We start from the raw sequence: 8,102 nt of genomic DNA on the forward strand, positions 1-8,102 counted from the left end.
GTTACTGCGAACACCAGGCAGCACTAATTTGTAGCTAGAGACTTGGGAACGTGCAGTGGAAAACGTGTAGCGACTGTCGTGATCCTCACTGGAGCAGTATTCAAACAAACGGGAGATATATGGACTGCTCGGGTCACCGGGGGGGCGGCGTGTCGTGAGGAAGCGACATTAAGCGCGGCCGTCCCCCGACAGGGGATTCCCCGCGGGCGGAGCCGGCACGCACTCCGGGCGACTCGTAAACACACAGCAGCGGCTCCCGGGAGGACCATCAGCTGCCGCCCTGATTCACAGGGGCCGCTGGCCGCTCCGACGCCGGGGCTCCTTAATGGGGACCGGTATTAAGTGACGGCCCGGCACCGAGGCGCTCGCTCCGTGAGCCACTTACTTTTTCCCCTCTTTCTCGAAATCTACCTAATGCCAGAGCTGCTCCACATTACAAGTTACTTATTTGTTGACCAATAAACCACTGATTCTTTTAAAGACTTGAACTCCTACATATAACACAGCTTCAGACTTGTGATTATTTCTTTACAAAGGAGTTAATGTGTTAAATATTTGAGGTTAAGCATAAGAAATTTTAAAAAAGGTTTGAAATTATGTTTAAAGTTTATTGGAAGTCGGTAAATCCGACCATTATCAAACGATCTTTGCGCAGTGGCAATATCGTAACCAATGGAGTAGAACTGAGGTGCGATTTTTGCTAGTTGAAAATTTTTACCAATACCCCTCCAGAGAGACGTGAAATACCATCTCTGTGGCAATTTTTGGCAGCCTCTGAGAGGGTGCAAGTAGTGCTTGGGTAGCTCAATTGGTAGATAACTTGCCCGCGAAAGGCAAAGGTCCCGAGTTCGAGTCTCGGTCCGGCACACAGTTTTAATCTGCCAGGAAGTTTCAGTTACCTCCTCTGCTGCCATGGTAGCTCAGCGTGTTCGGTCAGAGGGTTAGCTGCCCCCTGTAATTAAAAAAAAACTGAGTTAATCGATCAACAACGAACTTAAACGGATATCGACGTCAGCCGCGGGCAGATGCAAAAAAAAAAAAAAAAAAAAAAAAAAAAAAAAAAAAAAAAAAAACTAGATGAATATAGTCTCGGTAACCTGCGCTCCATTTTAAGCAAAACTGAGTTTTAACGCGTCTCAGTGTTTATGATGTCGTATCTGATGAACTAAGTGGAGTACAATGAAATTATTTTGCAGGTACATTTAGTGATACAAACTGATCAGCCAGGACATTTCACCTTTTGCATGTATACCAGTGGCGACACGTCGTGGCGTCGAAGTGATGAGCCCTTGGTTGGTCGCTGGAGGAAGTTAGCACCACGCAAAAGTCACAACATTCCGGTAAATTCCGGGGAGGTGAGCTATGAGCTGTGACGCCACTTCAGTCACATCCAAGATGTGTTCGAACGGGTTCAGATCTGATAAGTTGTGGGACCAGCACATCAATTTGAACTCGCCACTGTCTTCCTAGAACCACTTCATCACACTCCTGACCTTGTGGCATGGCGCATTATCTTGTTGAAAAATATCACTGCCGTCAAGAAGTATGATTGTCATGAAGGAGTGTTCGTGGTCTTCAACCAGTGTACGATACTTCTTGGCCGTCATGTTGCCTTGCACGAGCTCCACTGGACCCATGGATATCCACGTGAATGTTCCCCATAGTATAATGGAGCCGCCACAAACTTGTCTCCGTCTAGCAGTAAAGGTGTCAAGTAGTCGTTTCCCTGAAAAATGACGGATTCGCGCCCCTGCATCGGCAAGATGCGTGATTTATCATGCCGTGCAATGCTCTGCCACTGCGCCAACGTTCAGTGCCGGTGATTACGTGCCCATTTCAGTTGTAGTTGCCGATGTCGTGGGGTTAACATTGGCGCATGCATGGGTCGGAAAAAATTTGGAAATTTGTGGTAAGGTCTTATGGGACCAAACTGCTGAAGTCATCGGTCCCTCAGCTTACGCACTACTTAATCTAACTTAAACTAACTTACGCTAAAAACAACACACACACACACACACACACACACACACACACACACACACAAATGCCCGAGGGAGCACTCGAGCCTCGGACAGGGAGACCGCGCGACTATATGGGTAGTCGGCTATCGAGGCACACCGTTAGTAGTGTTCCGTGCATTGTATGTTGAGACGAACTTGTGCTCTGCCTAGCATTAAAGTTGGATATTAGTTCCACCACCTGTCCTGTTTTACCAGTCTGACCAGCCTTCGACGTCCGACGACGGTAACGAGGGGTGGCCACCCAACCCCACGATGTCTGGATGTGGTCTCACATTGGTTTCGCCACATATTGAAAACACTCACCACAGCACTAACATCCAACAAGTCATGCAGTTTTTGAAATACACCAGAGACTCCAGGCCATCACAGTCTGCCCTTGGTCAAATGGTTCAAATGGTTCAAATGGCTCTGAGCACTATGGGACTTAACATCTGAGGTCATCAGTACCCTAGAACTTAGAACTACTTAAACCTAACTAACCTAAGGACATCACACACATCCATGCCCGAGGCAGGATTCGAACCTGCGACCGTAGCAGTCCTGCGGTTTCGGACTGAGCGCCTAGAACCGCTAGACCACCGCGGCCGGCCTCGGTCAGACTCAGATCGCTTGCCTTCCCCATTCTACACACGGAAAGCACGCTTAGTGATGCTACATGCACTGTGCAAGTGCCTGACTAGCAGTCATTCCCCTCCAGGTGACGCTGCTATCGCCCGGTAGGATTTATATCGGTAGAAGGTCGGTGTCATAACGTTCTGGCTGATCTGCGTATGTGGATACTGTCTGCAAAATGTTGCGAATACAGTTAGTAGTAAACAAGTCATACACTAACACGTCACGTCTGGTGCGGCAGCTCTCCTGCATGTAGACAGAAAATGTAGTACGCAATATTTTTGTTTTCCTCTCGCCATTTTGTGGTAGGCCATAAAGAAAATGTTTCATATAGGTATGTTACTATGTATAAATTTTGTTGTAAGTCACTAAGTACTCTCATTCTTGGGTACTGGACGAAAAAAAGATTTTTGTTGCCCCTGGAAGCCTTTTTTAGGCAATCTGCAACTGAGCATAGATACCGCTTGGTAATACAGATTCGCTCATAGATCATTTACAAAATTTAACTTAAATGAACAGTCGAGATCGCAATAATATTTATTTATTAATCGGTTTCGGCTTATTTACAAGCCATCTTCAGAATTTTTGGCACCCTATTTCTCGTGATAATACGAATTTTTACGATTGTGGTTATCACGAGAAATACGAGGAGCCGCCAGCACCAGTCACAGGGTACCAAAAATTCTGAAGATGGCTTGTACATAAGCCGAAACCGATTAATAAACAAATATTATTGCGATCTCGACTGTTCATTTAACTTAAATATAGCACCAACTCGCGGTAGTCCGTCGACTATGTTGTCAAAATTTATATCATTTACAAACTGTCAGACATGTCAACTTAAATGAAAAAATAAACATTGTATTTACATTTACTAGTTTATACATAATCTGATATTATTATATCAAAAATATTTTTTAACTGTTCATTTGTATCACAACACGGCACACACACACACGCGCGCGCGTGCGAGCGCGCTGTTTACGTCTCGACTACAGATAGTGTGTAAAAATGTTCATACTTGTCGCCTCCATACACAAATACCAGTATTGACAGGGTGGAGACTGATACAGGTCTCATCAGAGAATTGTGTTGTCTCACTGCTGCCTAGTCCACTAAAAATAAAGGAGGCTGAATATACGACATTAGTGCCACCTATTGGCCGGCTGAGGTGGCCGAGCGGTTCTAGGCGCTTCAGCTATGGTCGCAGGTTTGAAGCCTGCCTCGGGCATGGATGTGTGTGATGTCCTTAGGTTTAAGTAGTTCTAAGTTCTAGGGGACGGATGACCTCAGATGTTAAGTCCCCTAGTGCTCAGAGCCATTTTTTGCAACCTATTTTTGAGTACTGTTCAAGTGACCGGGTTTTGTGTCAGGTCAGATTGGGGGAGGACATGAAAGTAATCAGGGGCAGACTGCTAGAATTGTTGCCGATAGGCTTAAAAAACATGCAAGTGCTATAGATATGCTTCGGAAACTCAATTGGGAATCTCTGGAGGGGAGACGAAGTTCTTTCTGAGGAACACTAGTGAGAAAATTTAGACAACTGGCATTTGAAGCTAACTGCAGAACAGTTCTACTGCTATCAACATATATTGTGCATAAGGACCTCAAAGTTAAGATTAAAGACGTATAGAAGGTTGTTTTTCCCTCGCTCTATATGTGAGTGGAACAGGAAAGGAAATGACTAGCATTGGTACAGGGTACTCTCTGCCATGAACTGTACAGTGGCTTGTGCAGTATCTGTGTCAATGTAGATGTAGAAAAGTGGTTTCATGCTCAGGTGACAAGAACCTCTCTCTGAATCCAATTTAGAGGAGGAGTTTGGAGATGTCTTGTGACACATAATCCCTGGTCATGGAGCCTATTCCATATTGTTTGTGTTGATAGCTGCACCCCTGTAGCTGTTTGGAACTTCCAGTGATGATGTTAGCATTGTGCAATTCTGCTAGCTGTTATATGCAGATATCAGTCCCGCAAACCAGTTGGTTTTCTTCCGCAGCCACTTCTGTGATAATCCTCAACTGATCCTGTTGCTGGAAACTTGTTCCAGATTGTAGAGTTATAAGTTGATACACAGTAAATTCACTGTGGCATTCACCTTTCTCATACCCTGCTCCATTAGAGTGGCTGTACAGAACCTCCGATCATATGTTATTGTTGTCCAAACCATCCTGAAGCAACATAACTCTCGTAATGACACACAGCACAAGTAATGTAGTTTTTCTGGTGACAAAGTTTCCATACACTGCTCACACGGCCCCTCACAGTAGAAACTATTTCCACTAGAATTAAATTACAAACAAACAACTATATTGATACAAGGTATTTCGAGATCGTAACATTCAGTGTTAAGGTTTCGGCATATTGATATTTATTTTGCCCGCTGAATATGTCAAAAAATTGCACAAAAGTAATTGTAGGGAAAAAGTGGAGGGAGTGAGGGCACAGCATTGGCAATTCTGCCAGGACTGCATTATCACCTCAGTATGATTCAACGCTAGCACAATGTGCCACCCCCAGCGCCAGTGACAAGTATCCCTGTCCCTGTTCCCCTTAGCTAAGAGCATTGTCCTTGCATAAACAATAAGTGCATGTGGTGTTGTGTAAATTGTACTTGTGTCTACCAAGCTCACTACTAGTGAATTATTTTTGGAGTTCTGTAGCTCTGCCTATAAAAATGGAACCGATGTGGAATTACTTTGATGACCACCTCTCTGTCCCTCTGTGAAGACCCACTTTCTCATGAACAGATCAAGGTATCAAGTTGAAATTTATATCAAATATGGTCTCTTGGCGGTGTAAAAAATTTAATCTTCTAAGTCAATGCAATCAAAAGATACACCCATTTGTCACATATTTGGATATTCACAGACTCACTCATCATAACTAATAGATTAACTATATATTTTCATAATTAAGTTTGCACGGAACCCTCAGAGTGCAACCTATCCGCACTTGTCGAGTATTTTTTCCTTTTCGTCTTTATGAGTATTTCATGATTTTTTTTTTTTTTGTATTTCCCTTTATGAACACCATGTTGTATTAATCCATCCTTTCTTGTATTGGTTTTGATTTTGATTTTGTTTTTGTGGCTATAACAGACTAGTTCCTCAACTAGAAAGACCCCCCTTAGTAAAGCTCAATGGCACAAAATGTTACGAGTGCACAGTCTTTGATTTTCTAGAAGACAGTTCCCTGGGCTATTGAGATAACACATTCTTCAGGAGTGACAACCTATTACCACCACATCAGGTTTACATTAGTTAGTTAGTTATTTACATGTTCTGTATATCATTTGAATGATTATGCTATCAAAGTGATATGGAATGAGTCAGTTTACTTGATATACATGTTACATGATTAATTTTAACGCTAATGAAGACATTATTTTTTAGTCTTACTCATGCCACTAAACTTAAAATATTTTTGTTTTTTACAAGGCCACCAATTCTTAAACAGAAATTCATTCACGGAATAGAAGTAGTTGCCCATGAGAAATGATTTTAGGTGAGATTTAAAACTTGCTTTGTTACCTAACATGCATTATATGGTATTGTACAAAAAATTAAAAATTTTTGTTGCTGCATATTGAATGTCTTTCTGAATCACTGATTTCTTCAATAATGTTAATTAGACATTAACAAGCATTTGAGGCTAGCAACGATCAGTTAGTTTTGACTATAACTTGGATCGTGATTTTATGTACACATGTTCAAATGGTTCAAATGGCTCTGAGCACTATGGAACTTAACTTCTGTGGTTGTCAGTCCCCTAGAACTTAGAACTACTTAAACCTAACTAACCTAAGGACATCACACACATCCATGCCCTAGGCAGGAGTCGAACCTGCAACCGTAGCGGTCCCGCGGTTCCAGACTGTAGCGCCTAGAACCCCCACCCCAGCCGGCATACACATGTTATGAGCATAAACAAGAGATACCAAATAGACAGTAATCATTCCCCATTACAGAGACATTGTCCTCAATTTTACATAACCATAATTGCAATTAATTTAGAAGTTGGTAATTTTTGCCAAGATGGTGTTTTCTGTTGTAGTGGCCCTTCACACATGAATACACCAGAGAGCACTTCTGGCCATTAGAATAAGTCAGTGTCTGATATATTTTACGGAGTATGGTTTCAAAGGGGACTGAGCAGTAGGAGGTCACTGTGAATGCCAGCGGGCCCTCTCCTGGTACTGCTTGACATGCAGTAGGAATAATTTATGGAACAAGATCAGGAAATCTGTGCCATTCAGGTGCATTTGGAGGAATTAAGGAAAGAACTGCTAAAGATTAGGAAAGACATGGGGAGGAGGGTGGTTTGGAACTGACAGGTGGCAAGAATGGCCACAGATAGAGAACAAGATATAAGAATTTCATGGTGCACACACAAAGCACGTTCAGCAATTGCCAGAGTTAAGAGATGAGGTGCCTCAGTTAGAAATAGGTGTAGCAAAGATGCAACAGATTCCAGCAGTGGTCAGGGAGCTCAGAAATGTGAATAACATTAGCAAGAGGAATGTACCATGCCTTAAAAGTGCTGTAAAGCATATTAATGCAGAGCTGAGGATGGCATGGTGTAACTAACTTTGGCCATGTTGCACAGGAATCAGTTGCTACTATTAATAGAGAGTACTTCACAACTTAGACTCTATACCTGAACAGAACTGGAAAGCTTAGTAGTTGGATATCAGGCCACAAATGGTCAAATACCTGTTGTCATTAGTTGAAGGACTAGGCCATTTCTAGAATAAATCCAAATAATGGGTGCTCTACTGAACAAATATCCAGATAAGTACATTGAACTGAATTGAATTTTTTTAAGTCTGCTGTCAGTATCAACACTTAATCCATAAGCAGAACCAAATTCATTGTAAGCTGATCACTGAGCAAAAGACAACGTCAATAGTAGAGTCAGTTTCTGGGCAGATAAGTGTGAAAAGCTAAATTAGTCTCATGCTGAGAGATCTTGGCCCACGCGACCCCTTGCTCATACCTCTAGTGGTGCTCTTCAAAATTGTCAGCTGCAGCATCTCTGAGCTGCTTGTGATATAAAAAATCTTATTTGATCCCCTAAGATTATATTGTGTACAGTAGATGTATGAGGGGAAGTCAAATGAAAACTAAATCTTTGCCACATTGGGACCATTGACTTGTTCCATGCAAAAGTAATAACCATATGCATTAAGACATTTATCCCACAGGAAGATGAGGTAATCAGTTCTTGTTTTGTAGAATACAGTTGGCTGCTGATGGATCCATGGCGACATTCAAATCTTGCTCTTACTCATCTGACTGAGACCGACATCCATACGTGTCTTTCTTCAGGTCTCCAAACATGTGAAAATCACGTAGAGAAATATCCAGGCTGTATGGAGGATGTTATGGTGTTTTCCAACCAAATCACTGCAATGTAGCCTCTGTACAATCGGCAGTGTGGCAGCGAGCATTTTCAAGCAACTTTACC

At 42.6% G+C, this 8,102-nt stretch overlaps 1 non-coding gene across 1 annotated transcript; it reads left to right on the top strand.

The window, feature by feature from the left end:
• Positions 1-643: 643 nt before the first annotated feature.
• LOC126274931 (U4 spliceosomal RNA) lies at positions 644-782 on the top strand. Its single transcript, XR_007550475.1, has one exon. It is a non-coding gene; the product is annotated as a U4 spliceosomal RNA (small nuclear RNA).
• Positions 783-8,102: the final 7,320 nt, after the last annotated feature.

This window comes from Schistocerca gregaria, chromosome 5 (genome assembly GCF_023897955.1).
Source record: "Schistocerca gregaria isolate iqSchGreg1 chromosome 5, iqSchGreg1.2, whole genome shotgun sequence".
NCBI classification, from domain to species: domain Eukaryota; kingdom Metazoa; phylum Arthropoda; class Insecta; order Orthoptera; family Acrididae; genus Schistocerca; species Schistocerca gregaria.